The sequence below is a fragment of the Lissotriton vulgaris genome, chromosome 2_1, assembly GCF_964263255.1.
Source record: "Lissotriton vulgaris chromosome 2_1, aLisVul1.2, whole genome shotgun sequence".
In the NCBI taxonomy this organism is placed as follows: domain Eukaryota; kingdom Metazoa; phylum Chordata; class Amphibia; order Caudata; family Salamandridae; genus Lissotriton; species Lissotriton vulgaris.
In genome coordinates, this window is record NC_141687.1 from 473,412,202 (window position 1) to 473,433,237 (window position 21,036).

The 21,036-nt window shown below is 47.9% G+C and overlaps 1 protein-coding gene across 4 annotated transcripts in view; it reads left to right on the forward strand.

The window, feature by feature from the left end:
- The window catches only part of MYO1B (myosin IB), a 757,882-nt gene that overhangs the window by 502,136 nt on the left and 234,710 nt on the right, over positions 1-21,036 (forward strand). The window lies entirely within an intron of this gene.

Sequence of the window (21,036 nt, forward strand, 5' to 3'; positions counted from 1 at the left end):
TTTGCTTTTTAGGTTTCGACCTGGCGAGGGCACGCAGTGCCCCTCTCAGATCGAAAACGTTTGTCAACAGTATTGATGTTCAGACCGCCTCTGTTTCCCATTGGCTAGCTCCATAAATGGAGGCTAGCCATTGAGAGACAGAGGCTGTCAATCACGCTTTCTCGGAAAAACGCGATTCCGGGGCGTTTCTCTGGCTTTTTTTAAGTCCCGCCCCTTTGTGCCGTGCCGCGCTGTGATTGGCTGTCGGCCCGGGACCTGACTAGTTTTGTAGTTTCATTTTAAAGTACTTCGTAGCTGATAAGGGGCAGAAGCGCGTTTGCGAACACGTGACACCCCATTCCTTTAGTGTTTTGTTTGGAGGTGTGTGTTTTCTCACTCTGGGTATGTCGCTAGTATTTTCGCTGAGTGAGAAGTGCTACTGTCGTGTTTTTGTCTCTCCTCCTTTTAACTTGAAGTGAATCTAAACAGGCCTGAGACTGGGGGTGCAGACTGCAGAGCCTTCGAAATCGCTAGTGTGTGGACGGAGAAAATGCGTGAACGGAGCGTGGCCTGCGTGGGAAGAAATGCAGACCAACGGGCCATTGTAAAGCGCGCGCGGGGTATCTTTGGGCCGCATTACAAGGCCGCGGCGGCTCTCCCGAGAGACGAGCGAGCATCGGCCGGTTCCCAGGAAGATTAGCTGCTGAGCTGCCGAGGCGGGGCAGAGGCGGAAGAGCTGTGATGTGTTTCTTGACTCGTTCTTTCCTACGAGTGCCATCTTGCTCGGAAACCCCTCCATTTCTGTGGGCGGCCTGATGACATCATGCATCTCGCTGGACCTTTATTGGGCCTTTTATGTAAGCCGTAAATGCAAAATATTTGACTGCGACTTACTTTCTTCACAAAACTCCCTCCCTCTCAATCTCCCTGTCCCTCCTCTCCCCTTCTCCGGGGCCCTCCGCTCTCCGCTTCGGTGCGCACTCCCTTCCTCTCGTCACATTTCTTCCCCTTCCGCTCTAATTCGCCTCCTCTCCATGCGTCTCTCGCGCATGCATGTTCATGGTCTCTCCTCTCCGCACATCCCTCCTCTTCGCTCTTCTACTCTCTCAGGTGCGCATCCCTTGTCTCCCATGTACTTCTTTCCTGCACGCGGAATCCTCTCCCCAGCTACATTACCTTCTAAACTCAACGTCTCTCCCACAAGCACAGTTATTCCTTCCCTCGCTCCACTTAGATTCCTTTTCTAACCTCTACTTCTGCCTCATGTGTTCATTCCTTCTCCCCGCGTGGCCATTCAACACTAGCCGCTCGGTGTCTTCCATATGCTGTCTTTTCTTTACTGTATTGCTTTTCAGAGTGCCGATGTCCTCTGGCTTCCAGCACCTCTCACCTGCACATGCCCCTCTTCCCTATCTCACGCGCACCTTCGGTCCTCCGTGCCTCACTCGCTCCTTTCACATCCCCTCTACTTCTCTTCTATGGACACTTGTACTTCTTCTACTTCTCCACCAGCACAGTGTGTGTTTTCACTCGCCCGTGGCACTGGAGACTGAAGCACATCCTTCTTAGGGTGACAACCGTCTTGCTGGTCATTATGGACACTCTTTCCAGTTCTGTACTTTTATGTGATCACACTATGCATTGTGGGGGGTGTAGTGTTGCTTTGATTCCATTAGAACACAGCTGAAAACAATGATTTGTAGATAAAAACTCTAGTCCCACTAAATCTTGGAAGTGCTTATTCACACACACACATATGCAAACACACACTCTCTCTCCCTCAACAGGTGCACCACTACCTCCTCACAAGCACGGACACATTTTGTAAAACAGGTTCTTTAACCCACCATGCCATCTTACTGGCATGAAATCTCTGATCTGCACAACTCTGCTGCAAACACTTATCCCCCTGAGCTATCTGACTGCTATCGAAGCTTGTAACCGGAAAGTGATGAAGGTAACAAAGGCCTTGTTCAGTTTTGGGCAGAGGCATTAATTCCATACTAGTCTAGACCCTTCTGCCGCCCTGCCAATTCCACATCCACTGGTGGTAACTGTTCTGAATTAATGAAATCTCTGAATGGCTGCTTTGTGGAAACAGCACCTTTTAGAGACTTCCTAGCTGTGCAGAATTCTGGGCCTACAGGCAGAACAGGAGAGACATCCTGTGGCAGTCCCAGGGGATTTATTGCGCTTTACCAGGCCGTGTGAGGGCTACATGGCACCAGGTCAATCCGAAGGGTTACCTTCTCTGAGGGCACAATTAACTCCCCCACCGGCCCACTCCCAACAAGAGGGGAAACCTCTCCTGCATGCCCGTTGTATCGCTAAGGTCATTTCTGTGATCCCCTCTTTGTCTGCTGGTGTTTGTGCATAACATGGCTTATGGGTCGAGGTTTGTTTGGCCACTGGCAAAGGCAGGGATGCCACCGCCTGCTTCTGCCTTCTAAGTGGCACCCGGGTGGCAATATCTTGCTGAAAGGAGTCTAATGCTACTCAAAGCTGATGTTAAAACCATGGCAATATTTTCGCAGTGCTTAGTGCTTCGATGTACTATAAAGTCTTATAAATTGTTGTTTATTTTTCATAACATCATTTTTCCTCCCCCGGTGCCTCTGAACCCCCCTTCCCACAACCCTCTATGCTTCCAATGCCCCTTAAACCATCCTCGTCCCACACTTGTATCACGTTTTCTAATTGGGGGCACCTTGGTGGGTGCTGGGAAGATATGAGACTCACAACCCTCTAATCATATTGACCAGAATACACCCCCTCCCACTCATCTCAACTCCCTCATGAACATTCTACTGTAGTGATATCTGCCCTCTTCCTTCTCTCCGTAATTCCACCCACCTCATATTTTACAAGTAATACGGGAGGCACATGGATCCGAGCACTGGTGCAATCCCATGCACTTGGGAAGCATGCAGCAGGGCCCGAATTATGCAGGCGTGATGTCCTGTTTTAGGCTGCAGCACACCATGACACTGCACCCGATTACAGTGCGGAAGAAAACTCTGAAATACTGCGCCTGCGCGGAGGAGGGGGCATCATAGAAAGAAAGAACCCCTGTCCGAAACTACTACTCCATGTTTGCCCGGAGGAGGAGCATCTCCCCTCGCAGGAGGGCCGTGTGCATCAAGAGATGAGCGGCTGGTGTCATCGGTGGAAGGGAAGGCTGGATGCCCTGAGTGACGAGCGGGGATGCTGTGGGCTGCTCTGCCTCTGGCCAATGAGCTCACAGGGAGGAAGAGGGGACAACCCTCCTCTCGGTGACTGAGAAGGGCTGGCGCCACAGTGAGCATGTGGAGATAATGCCCCTTCTCAATCAAAACTGAGGGTTACATTGTTCTTAGTGAGTTCGAAGAGATAACTGGATGCCCCCGCCTCTCTGTGACTGAGAGGAGAGCTGCTCAGTCTCAGAGATTGCAAAGGGATGACGTCTGTATCACTGAGTAAGGAGGGCTGGCATCATGTTTCATTGACTAAGACTAGCTGCCCAGCCGCTGATGGCTGTTCTGTGTCAGTGAGTAAGAGGATAGAGGTGCCTGGTCTCAGTGAGGAGCAAACACTTTGCTCAACTCATTGTGCAGAGGAGAGGGACTGCAATCCTATCTCAGTGAGTGACAAATAATCTATTCCTTTTTTCAGCACTAGAGAAGAGAGAGCCCCAGTGCTTAATTTGTAAAAAAACATAAGTGGTAGCGCCCTCGCCAGGAGGCCACTGTAGTTTTCACCACCCATTGCCCCGGACATTGCTACCAATGACATTATCAAAACAACTTCTAACCATCAGATTCCTAAACGTTTGACAATTCATATTATTTTAGCCTCCAAAGCTATAAGAATGGCTTAGGTGGCAGGTATGAAGCATTTAAAATGTACATTGAATTAATAAACAACAATTGTTGCGCTCATCTCTAAATTCAACTAACAGCCCTACCATGTGGCAGACTGTCATGAGAGCCGGTGTTGATAAATAAGTGGCGGTGCCGAGCACCGGAAACCACTGGCTCAAATTAAGCACTACAGTTGCCATATCTTAGTGAGTAAGAGGGGATGCCCGCCTTCACTCCGTGAGACAGACTGGGAGACGTTGCATGTCTCAGTGAATCAGAAAGGCCCACTTTCCTGACTCTGTAATTGAGACAGAATGTCAGTCTTATTTCAGTGACTAATAAGAGTTGAAAATGAATGTTGGTCTTGCTTCTGTGAGTCTGAAGGGATCTCACTGTTGTCTCTATGAGTGAGCATGTGAGGCCAACGGTCCTATGCTGTGAGCACTCTATGGAGTGCTTGCTATTTTTATAGACGTTCCTCACTAGTTTCACTCATTTTTTGGACCTTCATCCTGCGACCTACGATTATCAGACGCAAAGATGTTTGGTGCTCCAGGCAAAACTGCATTTTGCCTTTTGGGCGGCTCCCAACCACCAGGTTGAATGCATTTTTTCATCCATTTTCCTGTTTTTTGGCACTGCCTTGTGGAGGTCACCGAAGCCTGCTGTTTACCCTGCCCCATGCACACCACAGAAGCAAGAGGTGGGTGTCCGAAGAGCTTCATTTCTCGGGCGAGTGTTCCACGTGGCTGCTTGGCTTGGAGTGTTACCGGTGTCCATGTACAAACCCAAAAAGCCTAGAGCAGCTACACCTTGTTTAGGTTTCGGCCTGGCCGTAGCACTGCGAAGCAGTGCTCCGCCCAGTGCGAAAACTTATGTCCTACAGTATGGGGCTTTAGTCCCACCTCTGTCTTCCATTGGCTAGCTCCATAAATGTAGGCTAGCCATTGGAAGAGATTGGCTGTCAGTCACTCTTTCCCCGTCGGAACGCGATTTGGGGGCGTTTCCGTGTCTTTTTTTAAGTCCCGCCCTCTCCTCTTCCCATTGGCTGGAATTTTACTTTCCAGCCAATGGGAAGGGGAGAGCACGAAAAACACGCCCCGAGCTCTACTCCATCGCGCTCTCGTCTTCTTTTTCACTATTACCCACTCGCTTTCCTCAAAATTTGGGACTGCTCAGCCATGCACATGTTTTTTCTTTTAAACGTTTCTTGTTTTTTCTTTCCTACGAGTGCCATCTTGCTCGGAAACCCCTCCTTTTCTGTGGGCGGCCTGATGATATCATGCATCTCGCTGGACCTTTAAATAGTGCCCGTACGCATGTGGTACGTTTTCTATTCCTCTTTTTATTATCCTATTCTGTCGGACGTCGGGAAGCCGCCCCTAACGCCATTGAGCCGAAGCAAATCAGGTACACGATTCAGGTTTGAAACGCTTCTCCCGATCGGCTGACTCGATAGAGTTTGCTTTTTTAGACGAGCCTGTGCGTGAGTGTACGCCTTTTATTAATACCGGCTCACATCGGTAACTTTCTACCACGCGCCTGTTAAACGAGTGCATGTAACTTATCCACACGAACCTGAGCTGGAGTGTACGCCTGTCTTTAATGCGGGTCTACACTGATAATATTTTACCGCACGCTTGTTAAATTAGTGTGTTATCCTTCCACCAGCCTTTATACACCTTTATGGGATTTTACTTATTTGATTTTTACAGCTTCGAGCCTGCGCACTATCCTGTGTGGTCCCGGCGGCATTATATTCTCATACTCGCTGTTAAGGTAACCACAACTGCATATTTTCAAACTGCCCCACTCCTAAGTTGCTGAGAAGGTACGCCGGGGTTTATTCGAGTTTAGAGACAGAACATGTGGAGGTGTGCCCGACTATTATTCTGATAGGCAGGACCGCACGCCATAACTGCAACTGATGCATTTGTAGTGGGGGACGTAAAGGTATTTTATGTGTTTCTAGGGATGGGCGTATGATGTTACCTACCGCCCCCCCCCCCCCCCCGCAGTCAGACATGGACCTCTCGCTGAGGCCAGTCCCCTAAACATGACGGCCGCTTTGTCTTATTTTCTGCCACGTTTTACAGAATGAGGTCTTTTTGTCGTAGAGATTAACTAAAGACACCGTGGACCATCCGCCCCCCATTGCATAATATGCGCTACGATCTCTAGGCCTATTTACATACAGGATGGCCGTCTCATGTGCTTTTTTACATTCCGGAACAGAATATATCTGTCTCTGGGACTAATTAAAGGCACCACGTTGACACAACGTCACTGCTGGTTTACATCCATTTATGAGGGCTTGTATCTCACAGCTCTCTGATCCAACAACTATTAAGCCCAGGTAAGTGCTTCCTACCAGTAACGACAGGCCTAACTGCTAGGCGAAAGGAAGGGGCTTTTAAATGTGAGATGTCCAACCTGAATTTATGTACCATTTTGTAGGTGTGCTGTATGAACCACGGTGGAACCTTGATGCAATCCCTGGTCGAACTAACTGCGAGTAACTCCTTTTATAGAAAGTGTTTTGAGCAACCCCTGCGCCAAAGTATGCTCAGTGTTGGTGGAACGTTTGTGACAGGTATCTTTAGTCCTCTCTAAACAAACTCCCTGTGTTGGATATCTTGGTAGGTAACATCTTGGGATTTTTTCTTTTTCACCCTATGTTGGTAGATAGACGTTTTGCTGTATAAAGTTGGTAATGCATGTATGGTTCTGCTTGTCTTCAGATTAATTTGGTCCCTATAAACAGACCTAAATAAGAAAAGATAACTTATCCAGTATTTGGGTGTCTTTCATAGATTCACATGCCTGAATCATTCCCCGTCGTCGAGACGGGAGCCTCCGGTACATAAAAAAGTAATGTCCTAAGACATACATAAAGAGGATAGGTCCAAGGGTCTAACCTTAGTAACCTATCTAGGTCCTTATGCAGGAAGGACCAAACAGAGCAGGCTCCAGGGTCCCACCTTGGTAGCCTATCTGTGTCCTTTTGTAAAAAAGGACCAAAATAAAAGGAACAACCAATCAGCTACTACCTCCCTCTAGAACCTTCCTGTGAGGAGCCTCAGTCTCTCAGATTTTCTACCGCACGTTGTGCTAGGGAGTCTCCACCTGAGTTCTCCTCAGGAATATCGAATTTCTCCAAACTTCACAGCTTTTTCGACTTTCTAACTATGGCTGACGTCAAGAAAAGAGCACTTTTCCGTCCCTGTGCCTCCTGTGGTAAACTAAGGCTCCATGTGGACGACGAACATGAGGAATGCCTGTATTGCCTCTATCCTCACCACAAGACCATAGACTGCAAGATTTGCCGTAAGTTCTCCGTCAAAACCCAGAAAGACCGGGAAGGGAGACTTCTTATCTGGCTGAACAGGCTCAAAGACAAACCGGAAAGCGACCTCATTTCCGAAGGTGAGAGCATGTCTGGCGCCTCACTACTTTCCCTGAAGAGGCCTAGGGCTTCCTCGCCTGGCCACTCAGCGACCCCTCCTAAGAAGTCTAAAAAGTCTTCAGAGGGCAAGCCTGCCGTATCTAGCAAGGACCTTCCTGTCCCCAGGAAGCAACCACTGCTTACGGTGACGACGGCGCAATCGGCGACCACCTCATCGCTTAGAACCGTCTCAACATCGACGACGACGGTATCGACGACGATGGCATCGTCGGCGTCCTCCTCATCGACGACTCTAACTTACTCGTCGTCAGCAGGACGACCGATTTCATCCTCCGCACCGTCGACGACAAGACCGTCGACGAGGACGTCGAAGACGGCACCGTCGACGAGGGCGTCGACGACAGCACCGCCGACGAAGACGTCGACGACGACACCATCGACGAAAGTCACACCGTCGACGAAGCCGTCGACGAGGGGCACTCCGTCGACGAAGGGCGCTCCGTCGACGACGGCGCCGACGACGAAGCAGTCGACGAAGGAAATACTGCATAAGGCACCGTCGACGAGAGAGTCGTCGACGGATGCACCGTCGACGAAGACTATACCGACGGCTGCTGGTACCTGGAAAGAATCCGAGCTCCTGTCACATGCAATGGACGCTCAGACTTCCCACGTCTCCATTAGGATCACCAAAAGGCAGATCACTCCGGAGATGACCTCGCCTAGTAAGGTCCAACAGCTGACGCCATCCTGCTTCTTACAGGACCAGGAGCCGGAGGAGGAGGAGGAGTTTACCCAGGCCACTAGTCCTTCAGACCTAATTGTCAAGTGCCAGAGTACGGACGAAGAGCAGGAGGTTGAGGAATCGACTCCTCCAGTAGTGTCTACCCAAGTCCACACCCAGGTGACCCCAATGGTGTGCTTGCCAGCCTCCTTGGTTGCAGACTTGAGCTTTCTCGTTCAAGACTACAAACAGCGGTTTCCGCAGAAAGCCACCCCTGCTGTTCCACCAACCCCGCAGCCATCTGTGACCGTTCCTGCGCAAGGGACAAGACCCAGGCCCCCTCCACTGGTCCTTCCTAGGACACAGGACCCTGCTCAAGACCCTGTCTCGTCCGAGGAAGAGGACAGAGAACATGAAGAAGGGGAAGTCCGAGATGATGATACGGACGTAGATGCAGACCAGGACTATGTCACTCACTCTCCGGCCTCTCCGGAGCCGCAATCCTCTGAGTCTCCACCTGCAGATATTGGAGGTTTCCATAACCTCATGGAAAGGGCTGCCAAAAGGTTCCATATGTCAATGGAATCTCAGGAAACTGAATGTTTCCTCTATGACTTTAAAGAACCAACTAAGAAAACTACTAGATCGATCCCGATCATTGATTATCTACTTAAACAGGGCAAGCAGCTCATGCAATCTCCAGCTTCCCTACAGGTAATCGTGCCCAGACTGGATAAAAAATACAGAGCTACGTCGTCAGCTCCAGCATGCCTCACGGGTCATCCCAAGGCGGACTCTGTGGTCACCCAGGCGGCGCAGAAGAACTCGCGTAACCCTGCATCACCTTTATCGACACCACCAGATAAAGAAGGCAGGAAGTTGGATGCAGTTGGGAAACGCTTTTCCACTACCTCTGCGACAACGGTGAAAATTGCCAATTCCATCGCCCTTCTTGGGCGTTACAACCGCCAACTCTGGGCGGATATCGCGCCCTACATTGCCGACCTGCCAGAAGATGTTAAAGCGGAGGCACACTCGCTCCTCCTTGAGGGCCAAACATCGGCCTCAGAACTGATAGACTGCGCCATTGACGTGGCCATGACTGGATTCCGACAGCTGGCGGGCGCCGCTGTCCTACGACGCCAAGGCTGGCTTAAGGCCACCTCTTTCAGACAGGAGGTCCAGACCAAAATCTTAGATATGCCCTATGATGGCGATCATCTGTTCGGCGAGAAGATTGATGAAGCCCTCACTGCAATTAAAAAGGACACTGACACAGCCAGAGCCCTGGGCACTCTGCAATCTCGCACTCAGTCCTTTCGTGCCAACAGGGGGAGGGGACAATCCTCCTATAGAGGATCTTATCAAAACAAGTCCTCTTACTCTTACTCACAGGGTAAGACGCAATTTCAACAGCGCCAAAACCAGTCGGGACGTCAGTCCTCCTTCAATAAATCGTCCTACAGAGGAAAAGGACAGAAGAGACCAGCAGGCAATCGCCAATGACTTTTCCAATTGGCCAGCCCCTCCACCATCGCTTCCCTTGCGACTTGGAGGGAAACTTTCCTTTTACCTTCAAAACTGGCGGCAAATAACGACAGACCGGTGGGTTCTACAACTCCTTCAATTCGGCCACTCTCTAGAATTCCTCTCAAACCCTCCTCAGACACCGCCTGTCAAGCGTCCTCACAGACACCTACGGCTGCTTCGGCAAGAACTAACATCCATGCTCCAGAAGGGCGCAATAGAAAAAGTTCCATACGCCCAGATGGGGGAGGGCTTCTATTCCCACTTCTTCCTCATCCACAAGAAGGGGAAGAAATGGCGTCCAATTCTCGACTTAAGAGCTCTCAACGTGTTTCTAAAGAAGCAGTCGTTTCGAATGGTCACGCTACAAGAGATCCTGGGACTCCTGGAAAAAGGCGACTACATGACATCACTCGACCTACAGGACGCCTATTATCACATCCCTATCCTCAAGGGACACAGAAAGTTCCTAAGGTTTGCAGTCGCAGGGATACACTACCAATTCCGCGTACTCCCCTTCGGCCTCAAATCTGCTCCAAGGATCTTTACGAAATGCCTTTCTCCTGTCGCAGCCTATCTCCGCCAGCAGGGACACCAGGTCTTCCCTTACCTGGACGACTGGCTGGTAAAGGCTCCGTCGAGAGCAGCCGCAGCTGCATCTTCCGGCGCCTGTCTGCATCTTTTCCGCCGCCTCGGCCTGACCCTCAACAGGGAAAAGTCATCCCTGACACCAGCCCGAGTCATCACCTTCCTAGGAGCGACCCTGGACACGGATTGCACGAAGGCCTTTCCATCACAGGAGAGAAAGTCGAAACTCATCTCCTTGGCCAAGTCAGTGGCATCCAAAAAGACTCTGACCGTCCGCCTCTTCAAATCGCTCCTCGGCATGATGTCGTCATGTATCCTACTCATCCCTCACTGCCGCCTAAAAATGCGCCCCCTACAGGAAGAACTGTCAAAACAGTGGACACAAGCGGCGGGATCCTTCGAGGACCGCTTACGAGTCACCCAACCTCTAATCAACAGTCTACAATGGTGGACATCAGACAAACACCTATCGCAAGGACTACCGTTCCTGCTTCCGGCGCAACCACATATCATCACCACGGATGCATCCTTGGAGGGCTGGGGTGCAGTCCTACAAGAACTGCAGACCAACGGAAAATGGTCGCCACAGGAGTCCAAGCTCCACATCAACATTCTAGAGCTACGGGCAGTCTTCCTGGCGCTCCAGTCGTTCCTCCCGCGCATCAGAAACTCCCCAGTGCTAGTCAGGACGGACAACACCACGACTATGCACTACCTGAACAAACAGGGTGGGACGCGCTCGCTCTCTCTCTCTCGAGAATCTCAGAGGGTTTGGAACTGGCTTCTACAACATGGCATCACCCTCAAAGCCGAATACGTTCCAGGCAAGGACAACGTCCTGGCGGATGCCCTCAGCAGAGAACAGTCCCTATCCCACGAATGGGAGTTAGACGAGAGTGCATTGAACCACATCTTCACGAAGTGGGGGACACCACAGATAGACCTCTTCGCCACCAGGGAGAACGCCAGATGCCCAAGCTTCGCAAGCAGGCTTCCCCAACCAGGAACACTAGGGAATGCATTTTCAATAGCTTGGCAGAACGTGTTTGCTTACGCCTTTCCGCCATTCCCACTGATACCCAGGGTGATCAGGAAAATGAAATCGGAGCCCTGCACTCTAATCCTCATCGCCCCATCCTGGCCGAGGCAGCACTGGTACACGGAGCTCCACCGTCTATCCGTCCACCCGCCTCTTCGTCTTCACAGTCACCCAACCCTACTCACGATGTCTCACGGGCAGGTTCTCCACCCGAACCTGGGCCCTCTGAAATTGTCAGCCTGGCTCCTGACTACCGTGAGTTCAGCCATCTAAACATTCCACAAGAGTGCAAAGATGTCCTGTCCAACGCCAGAGCTAACAGCACAAAAAAGACTTATACTCTCAAGTGGAAACGCTTCTGCATCTGGTGCGAAAAGGAGGGTCTACACCCTTTCCGGGTCACTCCCCAACAACTCCTGCCATACCTTCTACACCTGGCGCACTCAGGCCTGGCCCATGCGTCCATCAAGGTCCACTTGGCAGCGATTTCTAGGTTCACTCGAACTTCTAGGGGCCCCTCTCTGTGGGCGGACAGACTCATTAAGCAATTTCTGAAAGGCCTCTTTAGGTCCTTCCCTAGACCAAAACCTGTCCCTCCAACGTGGCAGCTCAACATAGTTCTTCACCAGCTGATGAGACATCCCTTCGAGCCTATCCACAAGTCTGACATCAAATTCCTGTCGTGGAAGACAGCCCTCCTACTTGCTCTGACCTCGGCCAGAAGAGTAGGCGAGTTACAGGCCCTTTCCATCCAGGACCCATTCCTTCAATTCAAAGAGGACAGAGTCATCCTGCGTACCAACCCACGATTCATACCCAAAGTCCCTTCGGACTTCCATCTTAATGAGCCTGTGGTTCTTAAATCATTCTTTCCGAACCCATCTACTCCGGCTGAGAGATCACTGCACTCTTTAGACCTTCAGAGATGCCTAAAATTCTATCTTGATAGAACGAAACAATTCAGGAAATCATCCCAACTCTTTGTCGCATTCAGCAGACCTAGGAAGGGCATGCCCTTAACTAAACAGAGCATATCAAGATGGATCTCCTCAGCCATAACTCTCTGCCACGAGAAGGCAGGGCGACCTCTGGACTCACGGGCCAAAGCCCACTCCACCAGAGCCATGTCTACGTCTGCGGCACTATTTGCTGGAGTGCCACTCCTGGACATCTGTAGAGCGGCGACCTGGAAGTCCCCGCATACCTTCACCAGGCACTACTGCTTGGACGCTGAGCTGACGAAAGACGCAGCAGTGGGCAGAGCAGTGCTTCGCCATCTATTCCAGTGAGGTGAGCCCTCCTGCTTCCCACCATCCTTGACTGGTATGCACATTTCTTTGTTACTAGATTCTGCATGACATTGTATGCTGTTGTTTTTTCCTACAGTCACAAATGTTCATTTCTTGCAGTTGTATACTTTCTGTATCTTCACAGAATGTGCATATTGTATTGCTTGCTACTCTGATTCAGGCATGTGAATCTATGAAAGACACCCAAATACTGGATAAGAAATGCGTTACTTACCTGTAACAGCAGTTATCCAGTATTAGTGTCTTTCATAGATTCACATGCACCCTCCCGCCTCCCCTGGAAGGACTCACCTCTCTCTACAGGTTTACACCTATCCAACTTGGTGCGTACGAAAATCTGAGAGACTGAGGCTCCTCACAGGAAGGTTCTAGAGGGAGGTAGTAGCTGATTGGTTGTTCCTTTTATTTTGGTCCTTTTTTACAAAAGGACACAGATAGGCTACCAAGGTGGGACCCTGGAGCCTGCTCTGTTTGGTCCTTCCTGCATAAGGACCTAGATAGGTTACTAAGGTTAGACCCTTGGACCTATCCTCTTTATGTATGTCTTAGGACATTACTTTTTTATGTACCGGAGGCTCCCGTCTCGACGACGGGGAATGATTCAGGCATGTGAATCTATGAAAGACACTAATACTGGATAACTGCTGTTACAGGTAAGTAACGCATTTCTTCCTTTAGTACCTTACATGTGGAAGATTGTTAGTTTTGAACCACTTTGGACTCATTACATTAGGCTGATTTATGTTTCTTATTTTTCCGCTCTTCTTTTGGGTATTGAATGTGGTATGGTCTTTTACTAAAAGACACAGCTCTGAGACTTAAGATAGTTTGCATCTAATTGTTGTGACACTATTGGAGTTTGTCTTCCAGTCCCATAATGCAGTTCGGTTGGCTAGCACGCCGTGGCTGACGGAAGATGCGCACTCGGATGGCGCCGGCACTTGACAGCCAGGCACAGAGAGGCGCGTGATTGACAATGGGCGGCAAGACGAGCGTGACTGAGGGCAGATGCCAACTGAAATGTCCAACTCTTAAAAAGGAAAGATTTAATGACGGTATTTTTTGTGGAACTGGTGGCGAGCTTCCTGTTTCAAGATGAGTGAGTGGACCATGTCCAAAAAGACTGACACTCCAGTAGGGTAGTGTAGTGCTTTCAGCAAGCGTTGCCTTAATGTGCCACCCCTGCACGGTTTCACCCCCTCAGCTGTCAATTGGCTGTCTGTCACGTGACACCTGCAGAACGCACTCTGAATTTCTTCAGTGAAATCCAGTAGGGTACAATAGGTCTTACATTTGCAAGAGATTAAGCTGTTGGTAATGTAAATGACAATGCCATTTATTTATATGTTTTCAAAACCAACACATAAATAAAAATGTTGTCATTTACAATGCCAATAGCTCTAACTTTTGCAAAGGCGAAACCGTTGCATTGTAAATGCTTGTTTTATTTGTCCTGCACATTTAAAGAGAAAAAAAATATTTTAGCAACACACCGCCAATATAGGTAATCAAAGCTTTTTTTATTTTAAGGGACTATGCAGTATACGCTACAGAAACAAGGTTGTTGTAACCCTTTCCTTCACTTCCCTGTCAAGGACCAGATTTTCTCCGCAGCCGGAAAAATTGCTCTGCAATGCCCATTTCTCTAAGTAGAGGCATTTACCTTTCACTGAGAATAAGGATTTAAGAGAGATCCTATGCATATCCTACCTTTTAGCAGCAGGTGGGTTGCCTGGACAGAAATGCTCAGTGTCTGCATCGATCTGAACACCATTTGTTCTTGGTATGTGGGACCTGAGCAAGATATACTAGTTTAAAATACCACTCAACACCACAGACCAGTAGTAGGCACCAAAGACCCTGGTGATCCCTCCCCAAGCTGCGCTCAACATCTGCATGTTTTTCCTTTACCTTGCAGTAAGTAACTAAGGGAAATATTAGAATCGCTTTGGCGAGTTTTAGGTTTTAATATGACAGGTTTTTTGTTTTGTTTTTTGCTGGACCCATGCACTTTTCCCTTGTCTACACTCATTTGATCAGATATTTCACTATTTTGGAAGCAACCTGTACTGGCAAGATGGCACCGTGAGTTATCTGATTGCTGCTAATATCCTTGTGTACCCTTTAGGTTATTGGTTATATACTGAAGAAAGACATTGGCCATCCTAAGGCTTATCCTTCTTAACAATACTCAATGTATGAAACACATGTCGAGGGTTAGCAGGCAATGTGCTGTCCTTGAACATGCAATCATCAAATAGCCATTTGTGACTGCGTGAACCAGCATGCATTCATGGGATTGCAGCCATCTTTCAGGGACCGTGTGCATCTCCACCCGTTAATGCACAAGTTAGTTATTTTTTGGTCTGAACAAATGCACTCCAATTTGTATGCAATGTAAAGGTAGGTGGCTGCAGGATTTAGGAGGCTATGCATTGAGATGGGACTCTAGTGTTACATGGAGGATGGCATGTTGTATGAAACCCAGTCTTGGTCGTTAAGGCAAGCAGTGTTGTACTCCATGCCCATGCTAGTCCTCTGTGTGTGTTTTTGGGCTACCTCTGCTGATGGCCATGTGGCACCTGCTCTGTGTTTTATCAAAGGTTGTGGAAACACGTCAACTGTACACGAGCCAAAATAATGGGCATTACCAAAGTTGTTTTTCTTGGTCTTCAGGCATTCGTACCAATACACCTTAAACAGAGTCCTGTAAATTTACTGCTAAGAGCAAAGATAGAGCCCAAAAAATAATGGTGCCGAGCTTATTGGCTCAATAACCTGCAACGCACCCACTACTGACTACTACTCTGCTTTCAACATTGTGTTTACTCACCCTCTGGGGTGCTATAATCTTATCCGTTTAGACATTGTACTGCTTCCATATTATTATTGTTTCTTGATTGTTATTACTCTGTATACTCTTGTATGATTGATACCCTATTTTTGCAACTCAATGTCTACGGAATCTCATATTGATTCAAGAGTCTTGTTTATCCTACCTACTGTTTCTGTAAAGCGCTCTGATATCTGCAAAGATCTTGTTCGCGCTATATAAAACTTTAAAAATAAATGTAGGCGTGTCATCCATATTGGCCGACCTACCAATCCACTATTTGGAAAAATAGCCAATTTGTGTTCCTTTGCCACTGGTTTTCAAAAGCATGTCCGAATAATTTTCTCGCTCTAAATTCGATCGTTTGTTTTGTTTATTTCAGTAAAGAAAGTCGGGTGCTCTTCCTTGGAGTGTATTTTTGCATTCCTACAAATAAATGATAATGTGTCCGAACTGGAATACTTCAGTATTAAAAAATTTATTTTAGAGCATTCTCTGTCTAGTCTTAACCCCTTCGATGCTGATGACGAGCTCAGCTCGTCATCAGCTACGGCGCTCGTATGCTGATGACGAGCTGAGCTCGTCATGTAACGCAGTATTTTAAAAAACGCCACACACAGCGGGAAAAGCTGCCGCAGCGATGCGGTTAAAGTTATTGCATGGCTTTTGTACTTTCTGTTGCTCTGCTGAACTCCACCCGTGGTATCAAAATAGGACCTGCCGCAAATACCACTTTACACCATGTGTGGGAGCTGTTTTTGGAGCAGCACGGGTAATTCACCAGAATAGCTGCAGCATACGTACAAAAATAATTATACGTACCTCACTGGTGACATTTCAGGAACAGTAATAACATGTTCCCTGCTTACATTTCTTTCCACTTTTTTTATTTTTATTTCTTGCCTGGTTCGATGGTAAACCAGGTACCAAGGTCATCGGAAAACTGTACATGTTCGAAGGCTCAGCTCGTAGGACACAATTTGACTAGTGTACATATACATATGTACATTAAATATGGCCTTATGTAGCTGGGAGAGGATTGTTAGTCCGTGAGTCTGCTACTGAACAAGTTGAGGGCAGTAAACGTTACTAAGCTGTTCTATATGTTAAGCGGATGCAGTCATTCTTTTCAGAGTTCCGCTCATGTCATGTTTTGCGTGATCACGTCGAATGCATTGCTGTATCTGATATGCAGAGAACTTTTCCAAAGTTTGATTCGATTTAGTTTTGCTTTGGACTCGGATCTTTGGTGATACTCATGGATGGTAAACTTTGAATTGTAACATTTTCAAACAGATCTGGAACTAAAATAGCCGAGGTGCAATTTACTGCCACCCATCATGTGACTCTAGCCCTGGTGTTCAGCTTTGAATGCATTGTGTGTGTTTTGCTGCTTGTCAGTCGACTCTTTACTATAGGACTAGAAGGGTTTCTGAGCGGTACGGGTATGGGCCATATCTTAAGGCTTTTCTGTGTGGTGGTGAAAAGTTCTACTTCTTTCCTATGATGATGAGAGATGGGGAATGGAGACCGCAATCCACATTCTTGGTGCTGAGTCCCAAAGGTTTGATTGAGCGTGTGTTTTCTTGAAACTGGGGTTTCCCAGTCCAAGCTCCATTTTCCTTCTCATGCTGCCGGGAGCACCCCGAGACTGAGATGGACAGCCGTGTATCGGGGGATTTGTGGTGCAGAGGATTTGTAGGTCAGTCTGTCTTCAATATGCAACACGTGTGCCACTGGAGTTCAGCTCAGGCTGGAAGTGACGTGTTCGTTTTTCCTGGTGCCTACATTGAGGTGGGTTGCTGCATGAACTGTTTTAAAGTATGCCACACCAATTTATTGGGATGCCAGTCAGCGGGGCATCACCGTCGTCCATTAATGCTTACAGGGTGTCACCTACTGATTTTCAAGCCTGCATTGGTATTATTATGCTATTTGATTTTCAGAAGATGCAATAGGAGTTGAGCAACATTTTCACATTCTTCATGTGAAGATCCGGTTTGATTTTGTATGCCCTGGAACAGTTCCTGCCAATTGTTTATTATGAACAACAACATGGGGTTTGATCCTGTAATGCCAGAGTGGGGGAGGTATCAATCAGAGCACGCAAAAAATACAAGACCCCCACCAGCTATCAATTATTTAAATAAAAAACACAAAACAGCACATTTAATCCTGTGTGCAATTTGGGATAATGTATTATTCACATCTTATTAATCTGTTGTATTCGTCTTATTACACAAAGTAGCCTCATCTTACGTATATACAAGTTGGTACACACCACATCATGATACTTTACAAAAAAAAACAAGAGATAGTGGAATATTGATTTCCTACATTCCTATTGAAAGCCTTTTTTTAGGTTGCCACATACAAATGAACAATGTCCAGAGCTCCATATCACAAAAATGTAGAAAGCTACCCCTCGAAAAAATGATTGGGTTTGTATAGTGAAAATCATAAATGGCCCAAATAGGGCATGGAAGTGGACTGTCTGTCTGTCTGACTGTCTGTCTGTCTGTGTCTGTCTGTCTGTCTGTCTGTCTGACTGACTGACTGACTGACTGACTGACTGACTGACTGTCTGTCTGTCTGTCTGATATCTGGATGAGGGCTCCGGAGGCCTATAATTGTTTTTGTAGTGACACTGGTGTGATTGAGAAAAAGAAAAATGTTTTACCTACTGTTAGAAATACAAGGTTCTTAGCGCAAAATACATTTATAAATTAATTCGGAGTGCCGAAGTCATGAAGTCTTTCCATGCTTGCTATGTATTTTTCCATCAGTAGCGAAGAGTCAGTACAGGTTTAAAATGGTGACATTAGCAACACCGGTGTCATTGGCATTTGGGAAAGGCATTTAAGCTGAAACACGTCCTCTCGCAGTGGCGGCCGGTCCATTAGGGGCTTCGGGGCAGCGCCCCACTTGTCACAATCAACAAGACAAATGTTGACGGGTAGCAAGAAATGTAAGCAGACGCAATTCATTAAATTTCCGGCCTGTGTTGGGAGCTGCTTCACAGCCTCAAGTGGGCATGCATCATTTAACAATAACGCACAGTGCATGCACGCAGGCGAGAGCTGCAGGAGTCCGGAGAAGTGGACTCCTACTGCGCATCTGCGAGGGGCGCTTTTTATTTAGCACGTCCACTCCATTGACATTACATTAGGCATGCTGCTCATGCCTAGTGACGTACAGTCGCCCCATGCCCTATCAAATGGCAGGATGCCGCCCCCAGTCTCATCCAGTCCTATGATTTGTCACGTTGGACTCGGAGACGTGATGTGACGCGGGAACGCCGCCGGTGGAGGAGATGGCTGCCTCATCGTGATAAGTTTAGTTTGTTTTAATCTATTTATTTACCCGTGACGCATGCCCCCCTACACCCCACGCGCCTACCCCTGGAGTCATGCAGGCCGCGAGAGGGGCCTGTAAATTTGATGCCACCTCATGCACTTAGATGATTTAGGGACTCCGGGCCGGCATATACAGTGACTGCGACTTGGACAGGCTTGTTGCTAATGTTCAATTTCACCAGGAAGGGCTCGTTGCTACTGTTCAGTTTCGAATTAAATATATATAAACTCTGTAAACAGAGATCAAAGGCCAATTTATTTATTTATTTATTCAAGGTTTTATATAGCGCAAACAAGATCCTTGCAGATATCAGAGCGCTTTACACAGACACAGGGGTAGGGGCAACCAGAGGGTGATTAAATACAATATTGGGTAAAATATGATAGCGTAGTAGAAAAGGATAACAAACAAGTGAATATATGAGAACCAGTAAACGATCATGTAACTAATAAAAACCAAAGGCGGTGCAGAGTCTTAGATCCAGCAACAATAGATATCAGGTGAACTTAGGCCAAACGGATGCCTAGTACCTTTTTCTTAAAGCTTTCAGGAACAAGGGGTAGGGGCAACAGGCAGGTAGTTGGAACCAACTATTAGGAATAAAATAGTAGTCGGTAGTAGGTGAAATAGCCTAATAGGATATCAGTCATGTACAAATATACTACAATAGACAAACAGGTAATCAGTACTGCAGCAACGATGCAGAAGTCTCTGTTCCAGCAGCAGAAGAGTTCAGGTGAACTTGGCCATAAGGATGGCTTTTACCTCTTTCTTAAAAAGTACTGTGGAGGAGATACGCCTAGTTTCAGGAGGGAGTGCATTCCAGATCCTGGGGGCCATTCCTGAGAAGGAGCGTTTGCATGTTTTTTCCTTCCGGAATCTACAAGGTTTCAGGAGTAGATTTTTTGTACTTCTATTGGATCTCGAGCCTCCAGATATAGTCAGTTTTTGGGTGAGGTAGCTGGGTGACTTGTGGTGTACGGCCGAGTGTGTCATAACGGCTATTTTCAGCTGTATTATGGCCTCAAAAGGCAGCCAGTTTAGGGATTTTAAATCAGGGGATATGTGCGAGTGTTTCCTAGAACCAGTGATGAGTCTCGCGGATGCGTTCAAGGAGGCTCTTAGGGGAGCGGTTGTTGAAAGGGGGAGACCGCTAAGGGTCACAATTCCGTAATCTATGCGAGGGATGACTAGGGCCTGTACAGCAGTTTGGAAGTCCTTAGCTGGGAGGAAAGGTTTAAGTTTCCTCAACGTGTTGACTTGGAAGTTAGCTCCTTTAGTGGCTTTGCTAATGTGCTGCTGCATGTTGAGCTTGGCATCCAGTGTAATGCCTAAGGATTTCGCAGATTCCACAATGGTGGGTTGGACATTGAGCGCAGTTAACTGATTGAGCCAGGTTTGGGTGATGGCAATTTTCGTGGGAGGTGAGATCAGAAGGAACTCAGTTTTCAGCGCATTTAATTTGAGGTGATTATCGGCTAGCCATGATTGAGTGTTTCTGAGTGTGGAGTTCAGAAGCTTGATGTCTTCCGGGGATTGTAGCTTGAGGTAAAGTTGAGTGTCATCGGCGTACATATGGAAGTGTACATTAGATGCTTGAAGCAAGGTGGTGAGTGGTTCCATGACGAGGTTGAACAATGTGGGGGATAGGGAGGATCCTTGTGGGACGCCTAAAGTTACTGGCACCGGTGAAGACAGCTTGTTGTTGATCTTGAACTTCTGAGACCGGTTATGAAGGAAGGAAATGAACCATTTGAGAACAGTCCCGGATAGACCCATTCTGGTATTTAGCAGCTCTAGTAGGTTCTCATGTTTGACAGTGTCAAAAGCAGAGGAGAGGTCAAGAAGGATGAGGAGGCAGGAATCGTTGCGATCGAGGATTTGGAGGGCGTCGTCAATTATGTGAGTCCTAGCCGTTTCCGTGCTGTGTTTCGCTCGGAAGCCTGATTGATGAGGGTTGAGGAGGTCAAACTGATCAATGTGTTTTGTCAGTTGGAGTTGTACACATTTTTCCAGAAGCTTGGCCAAGGTGGGGATATTGGTGATAGGGCGGTAGTTGTTCAGGTCAGCCGGGTCAGCTGTAGGTTTCTTGAGTATAGGTGTGACTTGTCCCACCTTGAGGGAGTCTGGGATGAGGCCTTGTTGCAGGGAGCTGTTAATGATTTTGGTCCAGAGTGGGAGGAGCAGGGGGGTGAAGTCTTTCACAGCATTAGCAGGTAGGGGGTCAGTGAAGTGATTAGAGGGCTTCAAGGTACTGAGCAGTTTGTGAATTGCCTCTTCAGTGTAGGTGTCGAATGACGCCCATGATGCGTTGTTTTTAGGGTGAGTGGTAGTCATGCTTGTGGGGCTGGAGTATCGGGTTGCATCATTGAGGAGATCACTTCTTATGTTGTCGGTCTTTAGCTTAAAGAAAGCAGCAAAGTCATCACAGTGT